The sequence below is a fragment of the Rhinolophus sinicus genome, linkage group LG01 (assembly GCF_036562045.2).
Source record: "Rhinolophus sinicus isolate RSC01 linkage group LG01, ASM3656204v1, whole genome shotgun sequence".
In the NCBI taxonomy this organism is placed as follows: Eukaryota; Metazoa; Chordata; class Mammalia; order Chiroptera; family Rhinolophidae; genus Rhinolophus; species Rhinolophus sinicus.
Window position 1 is genome coordinate 63,902,168 of NC_133751.1, and position 24,556 is coordinate 63,926,723.

General features: G+C 37.8%; 1 protein-coding gene across 6 annotated transcripts in view; it reads left to right on the forward strand.

Annotated features, from left to right (window-relative positions):
* The window catches only part of IGSF11 (immunoglobulin superfamily member 11), a 119,867-nt gene that overhangs the window by 12,993 nt on the left and 82,318 nt on the right, over positions 1-24,556 (forward strand). Inside the window, exon 1 of one of the 6 annotated variants that reach the window (XM_074331565.1) lies at positions 7,349-7,367. The exons of the other annotated variants lie outside the window; for them this stretch is intronic. The gene's annotated coding sequence lies outside the window, so the exon portion shown is untranslated. Of the gene's footprint in view, positions 1-7,348; positions 7,368-24,556 lie in introns of those variants that run through there. 6 annotated transcript variants of the gene reach the window in all.

Genomic DNA, 24,556 nt, shown 5'->3' on the forward strand with positions numbered 1-24,556 from the left:
CCCCAAATAGAAACTCCATTAATATCAAGCCCCTGGTAACATCTAATCTATTTTTATCTCTATGAATTTGCCTATTCTAGGTACCTCATATAGTGGAATCATACAATATTTGTCCTTTTGTGACTGGCTTATTTCACTTAGTATAGTGTTTTCAAGGTTCATCCATGTTATAACATGTTTCAGAACTTCATTCTTTTTCATGGTTGAATAATATTTCTTTGTACCGTGTTTCCCCGAAAATAAGACCTAGCCAGATAATCAGCTGTAATGCGTCTTTTGGAGCAAAATTTAATATAAAACCTGGTCTTATTTTACTATAATATAAGACCAGGTATAATATAATATAATATAACATAATATAATGTAATACCAGGTCTTATATTAATTTTTGCTCCAAAAGACGCATTAGAGCTGTTTGTCCGGCTAGGCCTTATTTTTGGGGAAACACGGTATGTATATACTGTATTTTGTTTATCCATTTATCTGTTGATAAACTTTTGGGCTTTCGCCAGTTTTTAAAATTAGAGAGTCTATATGTCTTTTCCCTTGATTTATAAAGTTTTAAAATGTTTTAAAAATATGTTTGTTATAATACTGGCACTTTATTGGTTATAAGCGTTGCAGAATCTTCTTTTACTCTGTGACTTGGCTTTTCACTGTTACTTTGGTGAGTTTTAAAGAATTCTTTAATTCCGTTTTAATGATTTTTCCTTTTTGAGGAGCACTTTCTATGTCTTGGTTAAGAATTCTTTGCCTAGCCCAATGTCATGAAGATAATCTCTGTTATATTCTAGAAGCTGTACTGCTTACCTTTTATATTTTGACCTACTTCCCACCTGGAATTGATTTTTTGTGTGTGTGATGAGAGTTGGGAGTCAAGGACTAAAACTTAGGTTTTGAGATGGTTTATCTTTTTACATTTATGTCCAGTCTTTTTGGTTAGATAAGTTCTTTAATGTGGTTTTACATTTCATTTTACCTCCAGGTTCTAGTGCAGTGCCTTGTACATGATAAGTGATCAAGAAATGCTTCTTAACAAGGATTGGGCCATAAAGACTCATTTTCCAAAAGACACATGGGACCTAAACAGAACACTCTGAAACCTGATTTTATTCTTAAATAGTATTCATTTCCTCTTTACAGCATTATTGTCTTCTCTCCTTTTTTTTTTTTTTTGTCTATTATTTCCCTCTTCTTTTTCTGTTGCCACTGCCTTCTTTATCATCGTCATCTTCTTCATTAATTATCGTCTTCATTATCTGGACCTGAGATGAAGTTGTACATTTTATGAACTTAATTTTACCATTATATAGTAACTTCCTTTAAAAATAATAATTTTTGTTGTATAATAGCATTTTCTATTGTTGAGTACTTTGCATCATAACACCACCTTACGTTTGTTTTGTACAAGGAATTTTTAAAAGATGTTAATTTAAACAATTTTTACTTTATTTATTCATTTTTATTGAGGTATAATTGACATGCAATATTTTTTTAGGTTCAGGTGCACAACATAATGATTCAACATTTGTAGATACTGTGACATGTTCACCACAATAAGTCTGTTTAACATCAATAAATGTACATTTTGCATTTTCTTTCCCTTGTGATGAGAACTTCTAAGATTTACTCCCTTAGGAACTTTCAAATATGCAATACAGTATTATTAACTATAGTCACCATGCTGTACATTATATCCCCATAAGTTGTTTACTTTATAAGTGGAAGTTTGTACATTTTCAAAATTTTCTTCACTCATTTTGCCCACCAGCACTCCTAGCTTCTGGCAACCACCAGTCTGCTCTCTGTTATCTGTGAGCTTGTTTTTTTTTCTTCTTTTTGTGTTTTTTTGTTTGTTTGTTTTGTAGATACATATAAGTGAGAGTATACAATATTTGTCTTTCTCTGTCTGTCTTATTTCACTTAGCATAATGCCCTCAAGGTCTATCCTGTTTTCTCAGATGGTAAGATTTCCTTTTTTCATGGCCGAATTATAGTCCATTGTGTATATGTACCACATTTTCTTTATCCATTGATGGATACTTAGGTTTCCATATCTTGGCTATTGTAAATAATGCTGCAATGAACATGGGGGGTGCATATATCTTTTCGTGTTACTGTTTATTTTCATTTCCTTCGGGTAAATATCCAGAGGTAGAATTGCTGGGTCATATGGTAGTTCTATTTTTAAATTTTTTAGGAACCTCCATACTGTTTTCCATAGTTGCTGCACCAATTTACATTCCCACCAACAGTGCACAAGGGTTCCCTTTTCTCTACATCCCCGCCAACACTTGTTATGTCATTTCTTTTTATTAAGAGCCATTCTAACAAGGAGGAGGTGATACCTCATTGTGGTTTTGATTTGAGTTTCCCTGATGATTAGTGATGTCGAGTACCTTTTCATGTACCTGTTGGCCATCTGTATGTCTTCTTTGGAAAAACATCTGTTCAGATCCTCTGCCCATTTTTTATCAGATTATGTTTTTGCTATTGAGTTTTATATGAGTTCTTCATCTCTTTTAGATATTAACTCCAATCAGATATATGGTATAATGTTTTCTCCCATTCCGTAGGCTGCTTTTTCATTTTGTTGATGGTTTCCTTTGCTGTGAAGAAGCTTTTTAATTTGACGTTCCACTTGTTTATTTTGCTTTTGTTGCTAAATGAAAAAATTCATCCCTAAGACTCACATCAAGGAGCTTAACGCCCATGTTTTCTTCTAGGCATTTTATGGTTTCAGTTCTTATATTTAAGTCATTAATCCATTTTGAATTAATTTTTGTGTATAGTGTAAGATAGTGACCAGTTTCATTCTTTTGCATATGACTGTCCAGTTTTCCCAACACTATCGAAGAGACTGTCCTTTTTGCATTATATATTCTTGGCTTCTTTGTTGTAAATTAATTAACCATATAGGTGTGGGTTTATTTCTGGGCTGTCTATTCTGTTCCATTGATCTATGTGTCTGTTTGTACAAGGAATTTTAACCTGTGGTCCATAAATGGTTTTCAGAAAAGTCACAGAAATTTTATGCAAAATTTAGTGCTGTATGCATTTGATATTTTTCTTTTTCCTGGGGAAAATATCTCAAGTTTCTAAAGTACATTCTTTTTAAAGCATATTTATTTTCCAATAAACCAATGAGAAACCTACTCCATGACACCACTGTACTAGGCGTTGTGGGTTATACAGAGTATTTAATGTGGTACCTGGTCTTGAGGAATTTGATACATGTGTAACAGTAGATATAATTATAAGTATAGTCTCAATATGGAGATTTATATGAATCAAAAAAGAGTAATTATGGAGCACTTGTTATCAGAATCTTGTGAGGAAATAGAAGTGCAGATAATGTAGTACTTAGAGTGTCAGGTAGAAGAAGATACAGCCAGAGAGTAGCTTGTGCACTGCCTGTCTGGTCTCTATCCCAGCCAGTGAGGCAAAACACCTTTGTTTCTTCTCTATTCAGCAGTTTTTAAGGAAAAATACAACCCCCCACCCCTAACACACACAAATGGAGGGTTTATTGTACTCCTGGCATCTGGAGGTAGAAAGATGAAAACAGTGTAGGGTTCAGTTTTCAAGACTTCATCCTCTAGTCTGAAAGACAAAGACGATTCCACTCATTATGCTGTAATGTGTTACGTTCATGGTATGAATGAAGTGCTGTCTGCTGCTCAATTTCCATTCTTGTTTTGACCAAGCCACACAATTTCCCTAGGTGGTGGGGTTCTTGGAGTCTGCAGACTTGGCAGCTGGCCACTTTCAGCAAGGGTTGGAGTGATGGCGTGAGGCAGCGGCCAAAGCAGGTGGAGTCTGAGGCAGTACTCCTGGCTCCCTCAGGGCCTGCGTTAAGTGTGTAAGATACCTACTGTGTTTCCCTGAAAATCAGACCTAGGCAGACCATCAGCTCTAATGTATCTTGGGACATTAATATAAGACCCGGTCTTATTTTAGTATAAGACCGGGAATAATATAATATAATATAATATAATATAATATAATATAATATAATATAATATAATATAATATAATATAATAATATAATATAATATAATATAATATAATATAATATAATATAATATAATATAATATAATACTGGGTCTTATATTAATTTTTGCTCCAAAAGACGCATTAGAGCTGATGGTCCGGCTAGGTCTTATTTTCAGGGAAACACAGTAGTAGTCCTGTGTGTCCTTGTGAGGGCACTGATAGAGGTCTGAGGTTAGAATGACGTCTGTGTGTGTAGGAATTTCAAGATCAGAGACAAATGTACAGGGATGGGAACTGGTACATACCTGCCACTATTTCCCCATTCAATGCCACCACCACTACTATTGGAAAGAACACCCCCACAGAGGACCAGTTGTACCTTACTGGTTACCTATCTAGGTGTAGCTGGTGAAGCTGCTCTACAGCAGAGGCCAGTGTAGACCCAGAGAACTTGGTGTGGGTATGAGGGCCACCTCCCTTCTCCTCTGCCTTAGGGTAGTTTGAGGACTCTCTCCTTCATGTAGTCAATATGCTCTTGAGAATCAGAATGAGGGGAAAGTAGTCTGAAAGGCCGAGCATTTATCTGAGCCATCCCCAAGGGACATCTGTGAGGTTATTTAAAGAGGCTATTCAAATTATTGGATGACTAGATCCAATTGATTTTAGTTTTCTCCCTAACCCCTGCCACTCCTGTGATTTGGGGGGTGGGTTGATAGGATTAGGTAAGAAAGAGTAAGAAGAGCATATCAATTTGGGAAAACATAGACTCCGCTTCTTTGCATATGCTTATTAACAAAGGAATGTACATTTTCTTATTGCTTTCCTCTTGAAAACATTTGGTTGAGATGCATGCCCATCCCACAGAATCTAGAGTTCTCATCTGTCCACATGCACCAAGCTTGAGCTCTGTCCTTGTTTTTAACTTCAGCTGATGTACCAACATGGCAGCAAGTGTGTAAGCAACTGCAAGAACCCATGCCACAGTGGTTTGTTGAATCTCAATAAATGATCGTTTCTTTCAAGAAAAGCCTCTTTATTCGCTTGATCACTTGGAGTGCTTTTCTAAAATACTTGGATTTGGCAGGCTGTTTTTGATGCTGAGGTGCCCACAGTGAACTGAATGTGGTTAAACAGCTTGGAACACTGGAGTTGAATAGGCTCTGGGCACATGTGCCAAAGGATGGCAAGCCAAGTCATCCTGCCTCCAGTGCCAGCTCTTGACGAGTTTCAGTTCTGCTGTCGCCTCCACTCTGGATACCTCTCTAAGTCACACACATTTCTTCTGCTTTTTAGTGTCACAAGTTTCCAGTCTGGATGTCAAATTTCCATTAAGATCGCAGTTGCCATTGCTGGCTGCCCACCATGTGCCATGCATTGTCTAGTAGGCATTTTATGTATGTTTCCTCAATCCTTAAGACAAGCCTGTGAGATGGGTGAGTATCAGCCCTATTTTCCAAGTGAGGAGATGGATTGTGCCTGTAGAGTAGAATGAATTTCATTATCCAGAGTTAAGTGCCTGGAAGATTAAGTTAAGATAATATGTAAAGTGCCTAATACTCTGTCAGTAAGTGGATTGCATTTTCTCTGTGAAATTCTGTTTGGTTTTGTGGTGGTTTTGTCTCCATTCTAGGGCCTAACTGGAGAAGAATTTGGCAAACCTTTATCTTGGCTGTGGGCTGGATTGTAAAGACCTTTAGAACCCTAATCATGAAAAGACGTTTAGAACCCTAATCATGACAAGATTATGGTGCCCCCTCCTGGGGTACGCCCGATGAGACATTAAACTATAAAGTAAGGGTGAGCAAGTTCAACACAGTTGTGTTTTCTCCTTCAAGAGGACTACTTTAATCTTTGTTCTGAAATAGCAAATATCAACCCTAAGAATGTTTCTCTCTCTCTCTCTCTCTCTCTCTCTCTCTCTCTCTCTCTCTCTCTCAGTGCTCCTGTCTGCAGGTGCCCTAAGTATTTGGTATGCATGTTGGGTAATATAGCACCAGCCATAAGAGAACTTAAAATGTTATTTATGGTTATTGCAAATAAGTAGGTATGGTAGAAGATTTACATGTTTGTAAATTCAAAAGAGAATGGCTAAAAATTATTATATTTATCTCTTTGGGGGTAACCAGTCAACACAAAATTTTGCTTGGCAGTTGTGTTAGACACTGCAGATGATGGGAAAGGAGAACAAAATTCAATTTCTGCCTTCATTGTGTTTACAGTTTTCGCGGAGGGAAAGGAGGAAACATTTTTTGAATGATTCCTAGGTGCTAGTCCTTCAGCATACATTACGTAAATGATCTTCACCGCACCCTTGCATTATTTCCACTTTATAAACAAGGATACCGATGTTCAGAAAGGTTAAATAAGGTCATAGCTCTTATCTTTTGGTTTCCAAACCTATCTTCTTCCTGCTTCAGGAAAAAGAGAACAAGAAACATTGTTGGTTCAGCTTGAACTCTTCCTTCCTCCTCTTTTTCTTCAGGGCCTGGAAAAGAATGCTTCTGCTTCCATTTGCAGGTTGGATGTCACCTCCCAGGTAGTCTTTCTCGGCTGGCTTTTTCCTTCCCTGTCTCCATAGAACGTTGTTCAGACATTTAGCCCGTCCCTGTCTACTGTAATCTACACAACTCACCTCTTTGTTTAACCCTCATCTCCCTTCCTTACCCTTTGCACTATGAAGCCAGTGCTTCATAAATATCTCTTTCATATAATGAGTGATGATTGTGTATAATTCAGGCTATAAGTGCAACTAGAGTTCAAAGAGACTTTATGGAACAGATTGGAACTAAGAGTCTTGCGGCGTCCGAATAGGTTTTAATCTAGAAGAGAGGAGGCCAGGCATACCAGATTGGGGAAGGAGGGAACAGGGACATCATCAGAAGCTGTCACATGGAAAGAATCATTGCTACGTAGTTCCTGTTAGGAAGTAATGTGAGTCTCCAATTTTCCCAGCTCCGAGGACCCCTGCACACACACTCCTGAGTGCTCCCACACCTCCTCACCTCCCTTTTGGACTCCTGCAGCCCCGTGGGACACCCTCTGTGCCTCTTGCCTGGCTCTGGTTCCGCCAGTTACAATTCTGTGTTTGTGCCTGTTCTTTTGATGGATTGCTGCTTACTCCTTTGCTAGCCTTCCTTGCTCAGTCTTTCTGCCTAGTTTCAGCCTGTTTGTCCTGTCTCTCTCTCTAGGAGTTTTGCATTTGTACCCCAGGTCACCTGGATACACAAGATGGTCCCATGTTTTCTTGTCTTTGGTCAGAGTATTGTTTAACCTTTGAATCTTTTTCTTCATCTGGAAAGTGAGGCAGGCAACACCTACCCCTCTGAGTGGCTGAATTAGAGGAAGATGTGGCCCTAACACCTGGTACATGGTGAGTAAGAGTCTGTAACTCTTTCTTTCCCTTTGGAATGGTAAATTTTTTTTAAACATTTGTTCATTTATTCAATAAACATTTATGGAGTTCCTGCTTTGTACTGGGCTTTGGGATGTAGCAGAGGCAAAAATAGACTAAAAACAGACTAACAACATCTAAGGCAGTAAAAAAATGTGATAGCACGAAAATTTCTTTTTTTGAAGTCCCTGGTTCTTCTTAAATTGTTTGTTTATCTATAAAATAGTGATAGGTTAAGAATAATATAACTAATACCAAAAGAAATTATGTTAAACTTAAGTCTCCTTTTAAAGCATTTACAACCATTTGATTTTTGTTTGTGTTCTCCAGGTACAGAATGGTTTCCTTAGTGAAGTCACAGGGTTGTGGAGATTACAGCCTGGGCTGGGTTTCTGTCTCTGAAATGCCTACATTGGTTGTGTTAGGCAAGCTGGATCTTACACAAGAAACTGCATGTGCTTGTGTAATTGCGGAAGGGTTAGTTAAACACACTGGAGGTGTTGTGTGCACCAGAAAAAATACACATTGGATACCCTGCCTTATCCACTTTTAGGCTTTGGTCAGGTCCTTGTATTCCAGACTGGGTAAAATGACACAGACGAGAAAACACTCAGATTTCATTTCTGAATCTGCAGCAGCTGGAGTGAACGTCAAACAGATGGGCTTTTCCACCCTGATTATCCTAACTTCCTAAATTTAGAAATACATGCTTTAAAAAAAATGTAAATTACCCAGGGGGTGGTGTAGCACATGCCAGGCAGTGCTAACGAGTGCAAATAGATGTCATCTGCTGACTTAGATGAATCTCAGCTCCCACTTCTAGGTCTCTGTTATTTCGTTCCATTAGATTTATGTCACTACTTTCCTTTCTGAAAATGTAGTGTCAAGCCTCTTTCTACATGTAGATTAGTATTATTTTAAAATGTTGAGGTTTATATGGTATCATAAACCCAAATAGTGTTTAACCTGATTTATTACTCAAAATTCCTTCAAACTGGTGGAAAAGGATAGGAAAGAGACATTAGATGAGAAGTGTCTTGTTTCTTACCTTTGCAATTACCTAGCTGGGTGAATTTGGGCAAGGCACTTCCTGTACTATACGAGGTTGGACAATTAAGTGTGCGAACTCATCCTAGAAAAAGTGCTACATACCTCACTGCTGAATATCACTACGGTCACCTTTGAAGTACTCTCGTTGGGAAGCTATGTACTGATGCCAGCACCTAGTCCACCCTTCCAAGCAATTTGCTCACCTTTGCTCTTTTAGCAGTCTGACTTTAGCAGCAGTGTGGAGGATGGATTAGAAGTGGACCAGGAGGGAGACAGGGAGATCACTTTAGAGGCTGTCGTGCTAGTTCAAGATCATGTGAGATTCCTCATAAACATTGATAACTTAAGTTTGAGTCCAGTAAGAGAGACACATTCTCAATTAATCTTTTAACAACTTGGCATGATTGCTACTTCAATACCCTCCCTGCTGGACCCCCTGCCCCAAAAAAAGTGAAGACTTGTAAAGAGAATGTTTTCTTCTCAGAATGGGGGAAATGTAAGAAGGCAAAAATGTTACATTTGTGGGAGTTTCATTAGTATATGGATATAAATATGTAAATAATTGAAAGGTTGTTAGTGTTGTATTGAGATTGAAATCTAGCCATTTGTGTCTATTTCTAGTTCTAGTGTTGGTGACCAGGCCAGACCTTAGAAATCTGGATATCATGGTAACAGAATAAATTAAATTTCAGTTAAACAATACTCATCTGAGAACCAACTAAATTTTGTGTGTGTGTGTGTGGGGGGCGGGAATATAAACCATGATTACGTTGAATAAAGCATGTAAGATCATAATGTAGCACTTATTTGGGGATTTCATGAAAGGGTTGGGAAATGTCATAGGAATAACCTGAGAATAAGAGAATTTCAGTTTCTCCCTTGAATTTATCTTGAGAGACTAACCACTGATAGTTTGACAGTTTCTCCGTATCTCTCAGAAGTCCCCGAGAATCTCTGATGATCTCTTGGCCTCAAGTCTCTTTTTGAGATTCTAATTAAGTTGTATCTTGCATTTCCTGGGATGGATACTCTCCCACCATCCTGGGAGAAGGGGGGCAGTGCCATTACTCCCCCCTTCTCTCCTCTTACCCTAGACTCCCCAGTAGAAGTACATTAAGCTAAGTTAGCAGCCCTTCTTAACTATAGCTTCCCTCCCACCCTCCACAGGGGAATAGTTTTTAAAAAATTAATGTTCCATTTACTTAGGGTAATTTTGGTATGGAAACAAAACATGATTTATTTTTTAGTTTAGTTGACATAATTACAGCTTTTGCTGATACCATGATTTTTGTGGATGGTGTGGAAGATGGCAAGCTGTCTATGACTAGTCTACCAATCATGCCACGGAAAAAAGGGCCCTCCGGTGGGCACTGATGAGTTTTAAAAAATCTACTTTGATAAGGTTGTTTAAAAACAAAAATCTGCATCTATTTAAAGTATACAGTTAGATAACAGTTCTATATATTCATGAATCTAGCACTGTAGTCAAGACATGGAACATTTCTACTGCCATGTAAAGATTACCTGTCTCATTTTGCATCCCTCTCTCCCTCAGGCCCCGGCTCAGGCAACCACTGATCCACCAGCTGCTGCTGTGTGTTAGTTTGCATTTTACAGAATTTTTGTAAACGGAATCATAAAACACCTACTCCTTTTGTCTTGCTGCTTTCACTCAGCATAATGATTTTTGAGATTCATTCACGTTGCTGTGTATATGAGTAGTCTATTGCTTTTTATTGATTTCCACTCTAATTCTTTTTTGGTCAGAGAATATACTCTGTATGATATCATTCCTTTTAAATTGATGGGAACTTGTTTTATTGGAAAACACATGTTCTCTTGCTGAATGTACCATGTGCACTTGAAAATAATTTGTATTCTGCAGTTATTGGAGGTCAAGGTGGTTGATGGTGTTGTTCTGATACTCTTTTTTCATTATTTTTTTGTCCAGTGTTCATTGGTTGCTGTGACAGGGGTGTTAAAATCTTCTATGACTGTGGAATTATTCATCTCCCTTTAGTTCTGTAAATTTTTGGTTTATGTACTTTGAGGGTCTGTTATGACGTTCATATGCATTTATGACTGTGACATCTTCCACGTGAATTAACTCTTTTATTATGAATTTCTCCTCTTTATCTTTAGACTTACTCCTTATCTTTAAGTCTATTCATGTATTATTAAAACTCTTAGACTTCTCATGCTTACCATTTTCATGGTCTGTCTTTTCCCATCCAATTATTTTCAGTCTATCTGTGTACTTAACACACATCTCTTGTAGATAGCATGTAGGTAGTCTTGGTTTTTAATATGTTCCGTTAAGTATCTGTTGACTTGTAAGCTATTCCTCCTTTCATTATTGTTTTTTATGTGATTGCTCTAGAACTTATAATATGCATCCTTAATTAACACTCATGGTATAATTAGATTTAATATTGTACCATTTCATGCAAAATGTAGAAAACTTACAAACTTAGAAGTCCATTTACCATAAGTCCCACTGTCCATTATGGGATTGTTGTCATGTATTTTACCAACATATAAACCTAAAAGACAATTTATTGCTAAGTGGTCATATTTATTTTAAAGAGGTTAAGGGAAAGATATCATTTTATATTTACTTAGATGGTAACTATTTCTGATGCTTTTCATTCATTCATGAAGCTTCACTTTTTCCTCTGCATCATTTCCCTTCAGCCTGAAGAACTTCCTTTTAGCAATTTGTATTGTGCAGGTCTTCCTATGACAAATTTTCTTATGCTTCTTTGTCTGAAAATGTCTGATTCTCTTTCATCCTTTAAGGGTATTTTTGCTGAATATAGTATTTCTTTTCTTTTTTTTAAAAAAATTATTGGGTAACTGTGTTTTTTTCCAGGGCCCATCAGCTCCAAGTCAAGTCATTGTCCTTCAATCTAGTTGTGGAAGGCGCAGCTCAGCTCCAAGTCCAGTCACCATTTTCAGTGTAGTTGCAGGGGCCACAACCCAGCACCCCATGGATGGGAATGGAACCAACAACCTTGTTAAGAGCATGTGCTCTAACCAACTGAACCATCTGGCCGTCTACCAGCAGCTCCGCTCAAGTTGTTGTCTTCAATCTAGTTGTTGAGGGCGCAGTTCACTGGCCCATGTGGGAATCGAGCCGGCAACCTTGTTAACAGCACATGCTCTAACCAACTGAGCTAACCGGCTGCCCCTGAATGTAGTATTTCTATGTTGGCAATTTTTTTTCTTTTATTACTTTAAAGATATTGTTCAACTGTCTTCTGGCTTCTGTGGCTTTGGATAAGAAGTGTGAAGTCATTGGAATCATTTCTCCGTGTATGTAATGCTTCATTTTCTCTGACTGCTTTTAAGATTTTCTCTTAGTTTTTAAAAACATTTTCATTATGACATTCCTAGGTGTAGTTTTCTTTGGATTGATTCTTTTTGGGTTTAGATGAACTTTTTAAATCTGTATATTTATGCCATTCACCAGATTTTGGGAGTTTGTGGTCAATTACCTTCAACTATTTTTCCTGTTCTATTTGTTCTCCTCTTTCTTGGAATACGGTTACTGTATGCTAGAATTTTGAAATTGGCACACATATCTCTTAGAGTCTGTTCATGTTTAGATTCTGTTCAGTTTGGATGACTTCTACTACTCTGGCGTAAGTTCATTGATTCCCCTCCTCCCCCCAATTTCTTCCCCTCACAGTCGTGTTCTGCTTTTAAGCTTAACCAGTGAACTTTTTAATTTCAAATCTTTTCTGGTTCTAAAATTTTCATTTTCTTTTTTTCTATTTTTTTTAACTGGGATTTCCTGTGTTTTCGTTCATTACAAATGTATTTTTTTTCCTTTGTTGAATGTAGTTATAGTTAATTTAAAATCTTTGCCTGAAAATTCCAGGGTCTGCTTGATATTGAGGTACTCAACTATCAGTTGTCTTTTTCTTTGAAAATGGATCAGATTTTATTAGCGTGTGTGTGTGTTTGTGTGTTTGTGTGTGTGTGTGGAGTAATTTTAGAATATGTTCTTGACATTGTGGATATTACGTTGTGGAGACTCTGTTGCTGTTATCTTGCTCTGAAGTATATTGATATTTTCCCCCCTTTGAAAGCAGGCATTTTCATTGTCGTGCCTGTGGTGGTGGTGGCTCAGATCTCATTTCAGGCTGTCTCAGGTCTGCCCTGTGCATTTGTAGTTCAGGGTCAGCCAGAGACTTGTGCAATATTTATACAAAACTTTGGCTTCTCTGCCTCTCTTTTTTGCAGGGTTTCTTGCTCACTCTCTGGTGGCCTTTGTTTCTTTGGACCATGATTTCTTCTGCTCGTAAGATGGTCAATTTTTCTACTGGAGTTTTAGTCTCCACATGCTGTGGCTGTAGGGCAATGGCTCATATTTCAGTTTGGACTAATACATGCTTCAAGGGTCTGCCAGAGACTTGGGCAGAGTTTTTATACAGAATTTAATGTTTTCCTTCTCCGGTTCTCTCTTTTCCAGGGTTTTCCCTCAGTGTCTGGTAGCTCTGGTGTCCCTGAGCTCCTTTTCCTGGTTCTTCCGGTCATTAAGAGGATAGGTTTTCTTTTTAATGGGAATTTAGCTTTTTAGCACCACTGCCAGGACTGTGGCTGTTCTCAAGACAAAGCTGCAAACTTGAAACTCAGCTCACTTCCCCAAGATTTTGACTTCCCTTCCAAACATGTTGACTTTTGTTCACTTGCCAGAGCTCTCAGGTAGTTTGTATATGTTGTCCAGAGTTTATAGTTGTTATGTTTGGGAGGATTAATTTGTTAGAAGCTTACTCTTCCATACTGGAAGTAGACTTTGCAATGATTTCTTTCACCAAGTACCTACTTAACCTCTAAGTAGGGAGGTTTGTTTAAATGACTTCTTCGTAAAAAAAATAAATAAATAAAATAAAGGAAATAACTGACTTCTTAGTTCATTTTTAACTAGTATGATTTCTTGAGCTTAAAATTATGTTTATTTAAGGTAACCAGATAGCCTGTTTTTGGCTTCCTCGCTTGAGTACTGAGAGAAGCATTGTGGTGTTTGCTAACATAAAAATGGTTCCCAATCTTCTTGCCTTTTCCTTTTCTGTTGTGTTTATCATCTCTATTCCTTTTAAACAAGGATGCTGGGGAATCCCTATTGAATATCTGGCCTCATGACCTTCCACTTTGCCAGAGGAAGCCCAATTCTTGGGTATACTCTGTGTACCATGCAGGTATGTCCCTTGGCTCTAAGTCCAGCTGGCTCTGAAATAGGAATCTGAAGGAAAGGAAAACAAGCTGATACCACACAGGGCCCCAGAGGGCAGACTGTAGGATAACTCTTCTCTATAATGCCTCTGCTTTCCCTTCATGTGTCAGTTCTTCATCTTTTCTTTCCCTGTGTTTGCTCATTGCTCTGCCTCTTCTTCTCATTCTGCTTATTGGTTGTACTAAATTAATACACCAAATTATATCAAAATAGTATCTTACATTTCTTGGCCAGTAAAACATTATTTTGCTTTTTAAATTGTCAGTTTAAATTAAAATCTAGATATTACGAGGTATGACAATTAAATTCTTGAACTCATCCTAGAAAAAGCGCTACATACCTCATTACTGAATATCACTACAGTCATCTTCAAAGTATGCCCCTTGGGAAGCTATGCACTGATGCCAGTGCCTAGTCCACACTTCAGTGCAATTTTGGTCTCTTTCTGGAGTGGCCATCAGAGCTGTTGTCATATTACACTTGATATCCTGAATGTCATCAAAATGTCTTCCTTTCAATATTTCCTTTTTCTTTGGGTAAAGAAAGAAGTCATCGGGGGCCAGATCGGGTGAGTAGGGAGGGTGTTCCAATATAGTTATTTGTTTACTGGCTAAAAACTCCCTCACAGACAGTGCCGTGTGAGCTGGTGCATTGTTGTTATGCAGGAGCCATGAATTGTTGGCAAAAAGTTCAGATCGTCTGACTTTTTCACGCAGCCTCTTCAGCACTTCCAAATAGTAAACTTGGTTAACTGTTTGTCTAGTTGGTACAAATTCATAATGAACAATTCCTCTGATATCAAAAAAAGATTAGCAACATTGTTGCAACAACTTCAGATTCATAATGAATAATCCCTCTGATATCAAAAAAGGTTAGCAACATTGTTGCAACAACTTCAGATTCATAATGAATAATCCCTCTGATATCAAAAAAGGTTAGCAACATTGTTGCAACAACTTCGCGAGCTTAATTGTCAGAGCTTCATAGCTATTTCATTTAGAAGTTAGGTCTCTTGTAGTACCTTTCTTTACTCAATTTGTGGGGTAGCTGAAAATAGTGTGACAAAACAGTAAAAAGTGAAGCAAAAAGGTCTATGGAACCTCCCAATTATTTGGGAATGGAAAAACCCGGAGAGGCTTACAGTGAAACAAAATAGCCTTTTTCTGTGTTAATTCTTAAAATCTTCATTTATTATTATTAATTTTTGGTAGTTACATGGGTATTTCAAAGAGTGATATGGGAGAAGGTATTGGATGGGGAGAAAGCTTTGGTAGTAGAATTTCAGATATTTTACTCTAAGACTGTTGGTTGGCCTGTAAGGATTTACAGTTGTAAAGATAGAACCCAAGTAGGTTAAGGAATGTAAACTCTTCATGCTCAGAAGGGCATGTTTATTTGTAAAGGTGGTTAAGCCCCAATTTAGGATAACTGTAGGTACTTATTTAGAATGACCAAAAATGTATGAAAAGAGGTCTGTAGGGGAAAGTACGTGCTCAGTTAGCGTTCAGCATTGTTGGCTGCTTCCTCCTCCTAGAAACTCCTTGATTCTTATTTTCCTGTCTCTCTCTCTTTTCCTCTGACTACTCCTTCAGTTTCTATGCAGGATCTTTCAACACTCAGATTCAGACTGCGTACTGCAGACAAGTGCGTGTCAGAGGGAGGAGTAGAGAAAAAGAAGAAAATTGACTTTCTTGGAAAGATTTCACCGTGGAACTTTATTATTTGGTTTTAGATATTGGGGAATTCATAAAGCCAACTGAAATGTGCTTTGGATTATCTGTTGCTGTATTCGTACTGACCTTTATTTCAGATTATAAATGTGGCTCTTCCATTTTCTTTTGTGGATACCTGAAATAATCTTGAGTAGGCTGTGTCTTGTTCTCGTTAGTGGTTTTCTTTTCTTTCTTTTTTTTTTTTAAACCAAGAAATATGTATTTTTCTGGCTGGAAGTTGTTAACGATTCCAGGCCACACTGATTCACTGTATAATGTTGATCAAATTAATCTCTCACAGGTCTCAGCTTCCTTATCCATATAAGCTAAATGGAGTAGATAAGCTTAAAAGGTCTCTTTCACTTTTGATTCAGTGGTTAGGGGGACGTTAGGGAACTTTGATAACGGTATTTTAGTAGAGGATATGAACCAGGCAAGCATACCTTTCCTGAGGGAAGAAGTGAGGTAGTGGATGTGAATTATATATTTGGGTGGCTTGACTAGAAAAAGGAGAGAAATTTGACAATAATTAGAGGAGGCAGCAGGTTCAAGAGAACATTTTCAAAATAACAATAGATCTTTGCCTTTTTGAAGGCACAAAAGAAGGGATCAAAGAAAAGGAAGCTCTTGAAATGTGAAGTGGTTGAATGATGGCTCAAACAAGATATTGGTGAGAGGTTGACAGATGATTTAAGGCAAGGAAGGAGTTCCCTGCTTCCTGTAGGATGGGAGAGAAAGATGGAAGGATAGGTTAAAGGATGGACACTCTAGTGTGGTAGAGAGAGAATCCTTTCAATTTCTTTTAGTAAAGATGAAAAGTGAGGATGGAAGAAGGAGTTTAAGAAAGATAGATGAATCTTTGGAAGAGCTGTTAAAGTTAGTCTACTAGGAACTCAGTGAGAGATGAACAATGGAATACCTGTTGGAAGTTGGACAGTGAATTGTAAAGCCAACCTTTTTTGTTCATTTTGTTTTATATTTTTATATTTGTGATTTTTGTTCCCCAAAGGCTCTGGTGTCAGTTGGTCACTGGTACTGTATGTAGCACCTTGCTTTGTGCTCACCTTTTTGTGACCCGATTTCTCAAGAACCTCCTTATGAATCAATGTTTAGAAAGCGTTCTGTCACTTTGAGGCTATGAAAGAAAATGTGATTAAAATAAAATTGATCTTCAGTGGGCAGTCTATTATGAAATACTGTGTTGTAAGTTTATATTTCATATATGACTTAATGTAGCATTATACATGAGGAGACAATTTGACTTTTTTATTTAACAAGTGATGTAGGGTGGATAGAAAAACTGAATATTTTTTTAAACATTCTGCTCTGTCACTCCTTATGGAAATTTTTCAAGAAGCTTATATTTGTGCTGCTTTTGCTTGTAGCCCTGAAGATGTGAAGGAACCCCTTGTAGCTGTGTTTCAACCACTGATTGAACATAGAAAGGGCGTGAGATGAAATTAACTCTAACATTGCTGCGTTCCATGTGATTCAAGGGGGCACATACTGAGTAATTTAAGATTACAGACGTAATTGTGATAGGTGCTTTACAAAACGGTTTTATCTCTGTAATTATTTATAACCTAGTTGTTCAATACTACATTTTGAAAGTATTCACTCTTTTAAAAATAGTCTTACACATCTGATTTCCCTTTTTAAAATATTATTTACTTTAACCATTTCTTATTTGGAATAAGTTATACATTCACATGGCTCAAATTTCAAAAAATAAAAAAATAAAATAATACTTAATGAAAAGTTTTCCTTGGTTCCATTCCTCCAATTTGTCTTTTCACAGGCAGGAAGTGTTGTTAAAGTGTCATTCTAGAGTTATTTTAAGTGTATACAATCAAATACGTTTATAACCCACCCCCAATTTTTATACAAGTAGTAGCACACTATACCTGCATGTTTCCTTATTCTTTTTTTAATGTCTGCATAACATTTCATTGTGTTGTTATACCATAATTTGTCCTCCCTATTGATGGATACCTAGATGATTTCCAGTCTTTTACTATTATAAATAATGGTAATGTGAATAACTTTATACATACATTTTTTTTTGCATATGTACCAAGGTTGCTTAATTTACTTTCAGTTAACCACGTAAAGTAAATTTTAAAATGACATGTTTTGGGGGAATAAATATAGATTAAAATGCAGGTTGAAATTTAAGGTTCTTCCAGGCATCAAAAAGAAATAAAAACCATAAAGCTGCAGTGAACATCAGAGCACATACATCTTTACGGATAAATGTTTTCAGATTTTTTGGGTAGATACCCAGGAGAGGGATTGCTGGGTCATATGGTAATTCTATTTTTGAAGTATTGGACTTTATTTTTTGTAAGATATAAGAAATCTGAACAGATAAATCAATACAGAGCTGGTAAAAATCACCTTGAATTGAAGTTACAGGATGTTTGTGTTCTGGATTGATTTACAGTTCGATCATTCTTATGTTTCTCGTATTTAGCCAGTGGTCCTTGATAGATATAAAAGAGATGATAGACGACCAAACATAAATCAGTTTAAAACCTTAGGACTGTCAAAGTCTCCAGGGCATTTCCTCTGATCACCTGAATAGTAAACCAACTGATGAGGTCATAAGCTGACTTGTCTTACATTTACTAGCTGTTGTACATGCTCCCTAGATATGCATGCAGAGGTCCTCAAGATGTTGTTTTAGAAATTAAAATATTTAAATAATTACGTTACATATTGACTTAAAAATTGAAAATAGAGATTGATGCCATCACAATCTTACTGAACTTGAAGGGTTTGTATGAAACAATTAAGAAACACTGCTATTGGGGAAAGTTAAAGAGGAAAAAGGATATTGGGGATTATAGTCAGTGTCTCCTACATCTGTGTTTGGAAAAGTAATTGTTACTTATCAGAAACTCTCTGGGAGCTCGTAGTGTTTATTTGTCATGTACAGTACCTTATATTCAGTGCTTCGCACAGTAGCACAGGAAGCCCACAGTAAATTATGACTTAATTATTATTGTTTGAAAATTTTTATAGCAGCCACATTCTAAGGCAGCTCTCTAGAGTCAGTAGGAGAGCTGAAAGATCACGTTTGCATCTGTTTCCTAAACTGTTAACTTAGTGGCTGGCATCCCCAGACTGAGAAATTGCCTGGTATAGTGGTCAGAATACAGACTTCCAGGCACCACTCCAGATGTACTGTCTGAGAATCAGGAATGATTTGTGATTAATGAGTAGTGAAGTCATTTGGAAACTGGTGAGGACATCCGGGACCAGAGGGGCAGAGTGTTCTGAGAGTGGTTTGAAGAAGTGGCCAAATCATAGGCTTTGCTACCAACTTGCTCCTTGTAAAGTTCCCACCACAGGTCTAGTGCTGGATCAGTGGTTTCCCGTGTCCTTGAAATGCTAACCTGACCTGACCCAGAGCTGCAGAATTTCAGATTAGAGAGACACTTTAATCTTTTCTAAGAAGCTGAGCTTGCTTCAAGCTTTATTAACTTAGTTCATGATTGTCTAAAATAGTCTTAGTCCTGTTTACCATCGATAACTACTTATGTTAGTCCTGCACTAGTGAGGCCAAATGTCAGGATCCAGGCCCATATTGCCAGTTACCCGTGGGTGAGTCTACTTGGACATCCTGTGGACACCTCAAACCTAACGGGCCTGTAGCTGAACTCATCCTCGTGCCCCAGAACTGATGCTCAATCTTGCATTCTCTCAATGTCCTAGACATTGGGCACTGAGTAGCCCGAGGTGCAGACAGCAAGACACGTTCCCTGTCTTTAGACTTTAAGTGCAGTGGGAATCCATTGAAAGGTTTTACACTTTAAAAAGATCATCCTTCCATGTAGAATGGATAGGAGTGAGTCAAGGATAATGTCAAGGAGACTGATGAAGAGGCTATGGGAGAAACTGAGGCGTGAGATAATGGTGGCATAATCTAAAGTGGTGGCAGTGGCAGTGGAAGTGGTGGACAGGTGAAACATTTTAGAATTCGAATCAGTGGCACTGGGTAGTGGACTGACTGTGGGGACTGAGGTGATTCCCGGATTTCTGGCTCAAGCAACAGCATCAGTATGGTTCCATATCCTGAAATGATGAAACTCAGGACTGGGGAACAGCCCTGGGAGGGAGGGGCAAGAGTTCCATTTTGGGAACTATTAGGTTGACATATCTTTAAGAAAGTCAAGTGTCCCTTGTATATTTCCTTTTTTCTTTTCTTTTTTTCAATGAAGTCATTTCTTTTCAGTATGCCAGAAGCCTGGGTTATCCTGGATTCTTTCTTCTTCCTCACTCTCTACGTCTAGTGAGTCACGAAGGCCTGTCAGTTCTATGCCTCTGTAGAATTTCCTGGGCTTTTTTCTCCCCTTTCTGTATCATTTATGCTTATTTCAGGCACTGGTCATTTTCCCCCTGGACTATAGCATTAGCTTCCTAATTAATGTCCAGTCTTCCATCATTACCTCTTTTTAGACCAAAGTTTTCCACGCCGTCTTCTGCAGAGCTCAAGGCTTCCTCCGTGGTGGGGGCTAAAGGAGCATTGTCCAGACAGGGTGCCGGGTCCTCCACTACTGTTTGAACCAGAAGACCTTTGCTTTTTGCTTATTTACATCTTGAGGTTCCATGTAAAATTTCATTTGAGAGCACATTGCACATCATTACATAGGTAAATAAATAAATAAAAATAATTACATAGGTAAATAAAAGCTGGAGACCCCTAGTCTTAGTGATTCTTCATTCTGCTACAAACAGTAGCTGGGATAATATTTCTAACATGAATGTGATCATTTAATTCACCCACTTAAAACCCTACAGTGGTTCACTGTTGTTTTTAGGATAAGGTTTAAAATTTGTAACATATCTGCCATGACCTGGCTTAATTCCCCAAACTCATCTTCTAACATTTTTGTCTCACCCTTTTTGTCCCCCAGTTTTTTCAGTCCCCTAGCCTCTTTACTATTACATACACCTTTTCATTGCCTTGACTGTGGTTTGCTTTCCCTCCTCCACCCCCATTTCCACACTGTTTCCCTCTTCTAATCCTTTAAAGCCCTGTTCAGGTGTCGTCATTTCTATGAAATCTTGCGGGTCGTCCCCAGACAAAATTAATTCCTCTCTTCTCTGGACCACTTTGCACACAGAGCACTGACTGACCTTGATTCATATGCGTACATGTTTGTCTTAGACTTGCGGGCTATGCACTCCTTGGGTATTGTGCCCACTATATTTTTTGTCCTTATATTCTAAACATAGTCCTTGGCCTAGGGTGGCATCAGGCAATGTTTGTTGCAGTAAATGGAACCAAAATTGGCAGCCAGTGCTGCTGGGCTTTGGTAATTCTTAGGAACTCAGAGTGTTCAGGATGCATATGTTTGGTTCTTTGGAGGTGCCAGAGTCAGTCCAGTTGTAGACCAAAGCTTGGGCTATAGACACAGGTTGATGTGAGCATAATTGGTCAACTTCAAATATGCCTGGCCCCATCTGTCATCAGGTAGTTTGAGGGCCAGCTTTTAGGAATTCATAAAGGTTTGCTGTTTGGCAAAAAACAGTTTTATTGAGATATAATTTATACACTATAACATTTACCCATTTAAAGTGTACAATTTGATGGATTTCAGTATATTTACAGATTTGTACAACTATCACCATCGTCTCATTTTCGAACATTTTTATCACTCTGGAAAGAAAACTTGTACCCATTAGCAATCACTCCCCACGCTCTCCCAACCCCTCCTTACATGGGGTAACCTCTAATCTACTTAATGTTTCTGTAGAGTTGACTATTCTGGACATTCCATGTCAATGGAATTCTACATTATGTGTTTTTTTGTGACTGGCTTCTTTCACTTAGCACAGTGTTTTCAGGGTTCATCCATGCTTTAGCATGTATCAGTGCTTTAGTCTTCATTATTGCTGAATAATATTACATGTGTGGATATACAGATTTCTATTTATCCTTTCATCAGTTTGATGGGCATTTGGGTTATTTCCCCCTTTTTGCTATCATGAATACATCTATGAATATGTATTACAAGGTTTGTGTGGACATACGTTTTCATTTTTCTTGGATATGAATATATACTCAGGAGTGGAATTGCTGGGTCTCGTGGTAACTCTCTGTTTAACTGCCAGACTATATTCCAAAATGGTTGTACCATGTTACATTTTCCCCAGCAATGTATGAGGGTTCCAATTTCTCTACATCCTCACCAACACTTGTTGTTATCTTTGTATTGTAGCCATTCTAGTGGGTTTGATGTGTAATCTCATTGTGGTTTTGCATTTTCTAATAACTAATAATGCTAAGCTTCTTTTCACATACTGGCCATTTGTATGTTTTCTTTGGAGAAATGTGTTGTTCACATCCTTTGCCATTTTAAAGAGATTTTTGTTAAAATATAGCTAACAAAATATTATATTAGTTTCAGGTGCACACCATAGTTGTTCAACATTTACATACCTGAAGAAGTGACCACCAACTTAGTTCAGCAACCACCTGACACCGTGCCACACTATCACAATATCATTGACCATATTCCCTATGTGTGCATTACATCCCCATGACTTATTTGTTTTATACCTGGAAATTTGAACCTCTTATTTCCTTTCATCTTCCCCCCGCCTTTAAATTTCTGAATTACAGTTGACATTCAGTGTTATTTGATATTAATTTCAGGTGTACAGCATAGTTGTTAGACATGTATATAATTTAAGAAGTGATACCCCTAACTGTACTATTACCAACCTGGCACTACACATAGTTATTACCATATTATTGACTATATGCCTTATGCTTTTCTTTACATCCCCATGACTATTACATAACTACCAATTTGTACTTGTTAATGCCTTCACCTTTCTCACCTTGCCTCCCAACCCCCTCCCATCTATTAGCCTAATAAATCTAGTACTTCTCTGGCACCATACATAGTCATTACAATATTATTGACTATATTCATTATGCTATACCCTACATCTCCATGACTACTGTGTAACAACCAATTTATATTTCTTAATCCCTTCCCTTCTTTCACCTACTCCTCCAAACCTCCTCCCATCTAGCAACCATGAAAATGTTCTCTGTATTTATGAGTTTGTTTCTGTTTTGTGTGTTTATTTTGTTCTTTAGATTCCACATATAAGTGCAATCACATTGCACCTGTCTTTCACTGTCTGACATACTGCACTTAGCACAATACCCCTCCAGGTCCATCCATGCCACCGCAGATGACAAGAACCCATTCCCTTCCCTGGCTGAGCAATATTCCAATTCCATTGTATACGAGGTCAGACAATTAAGTTTGCGAACTCATCCTAGAGAAAGTGCTACATACCTCATTGCTGAATATCACTATAGTCACCTTCAAAGTACTCCCCTTGGGAAGCTATGCACCAACACCAGTGCCTAGTCCACCCTTCAAGGCAGTTTTGGAATTCTTTTTCTGGAATGGCCATCAGAGCTGTCATTGTATTACACTTGATGTCCTGAATGTCATCAAAATGTCTTCCTTTCAATATTTCCTTTATCTTTGGGTAAAGAAAGAAGTCATTGGGGGCCAGATCAGGTGAGTAGGAAGGGTGTTCCAATACAGTTATTTGTTTACTGGCTAAAAACTCCCTCACACACAGTGCTGTGTGAGCTGGTGCATTGTTGTAATGCAAGAGCCATGATTTGTTGGCAAAAAGTTCAGGTAGTCTAACTTTTTCGCTCAGCCTTTTCAGCACTTCCAAATACTAAACTTGGCTAACTGTTTGGCCAGTTGGTACAAATTCATAATGAATAATCTCTCTGATGTCAGAAAAAGGTTAGCAACATTGTTACAACAAGTTTGTGAACATAATTGTGAGACCTCTTATATGTACCTTCTACTCTTTATCCATTCATCCGTCAATGGACACCCAGGCTGTCTTCACATCTGACCAGTGTACACATCTGATCACTGTAAACAATGCTGCAACGAACAGATGGATGCAAATATCCCCTTGAAGTAGCATTTTGGGTTTCTTTGGATAAATTACACAGAAGTGGGATTACTGGGTCTTTCTTTGTCACTTTTTATAGGCTTTGTTTTATTTATTTATTTATTTATTTTAATTTTTATTTACTTTTAAAAATATGCAAGCAGGGTTTATTAGTGATATGTTAGGGAAGAGAATGGGCCTAGCCGCGGTGGAGGAGCGGGGTGGGGGGGAGTGAGAGAGAGAGAGAAAGGAGAAGAGAGAAGAGGGGGTGAGAGAGCAAGGGCAAGAGAGCTCAAGGGTCAGAGAAAACTTGAGGTCCAGAGAGAGCTAGCGTTTGTTTTAAAGTCTATTTTGTCGGTATAAGTATTGCTACTCTAGCTTTCTTTTTGTTTGTTTCCATTTTCATGAAATATTTTTTTCTTATTGTTTTACTTTCAGTCTGTGTGTGTCTTTTGATCTGAAGTGTTTCTCTTGTATACAGCATATGTAAGGGTCTTGTTTTCTTATCCATTCAGCCACTCTGTCTTTTGATTGGAGCATTTAATCCATTTACATTCAAAGTAATTGTTGATAGACATGTAGTTATTGCCATTATGTTATTCATATTTTTGATTTTTTTTTTCCTATCTTAGGTTCCTCTAAGATTCGTTATAATACTGGTTTGGTGGTGATGAAATCCTTTAGCTTTTTCTTGTTGGGAAGCTCATCTGTCCTTTGATTCTGAATGATAGCTTTGCTGGGTAGAGTAATCTTGGTTGTAGTTCCTTGCTTTTCATTACTTTGACTATTTCATGCCAATCCCTCTGGCCTGCAAAGTTTCTGTTGAGAAATAAGCTGATAGTATTATGGGAGCTCCCTTGTAGGTAACTGCTTTTCTCTTGCTGCCTTTAAGATTCTTTATTTGTCTTTAACCTTTGGCATTTTAGTTATGATGTGTCTTGTTGTGGGCCTCTTTGGGGTGATCTTGTTTGGGACTCTGCACTTCCTGGACTTGTATGTCTGTTTCCTTCACCAGGTTAGGGAAATTTTGTCATCATTATTTCTTCAAATAAGTTTTCAATTCCTTGCTCTCTCTCTTCTCCTTCTGATACCCCTATTATATGAATGTTGGTATGCTTGATGTTGTCTCAGAGGCCCCGTAAACTGTCCTCATTTTTTTCTTTTTGCTGTTGTGATTTGGTGTTTTCTGTTACCTTTTCTTCTAAATTATTGATTAG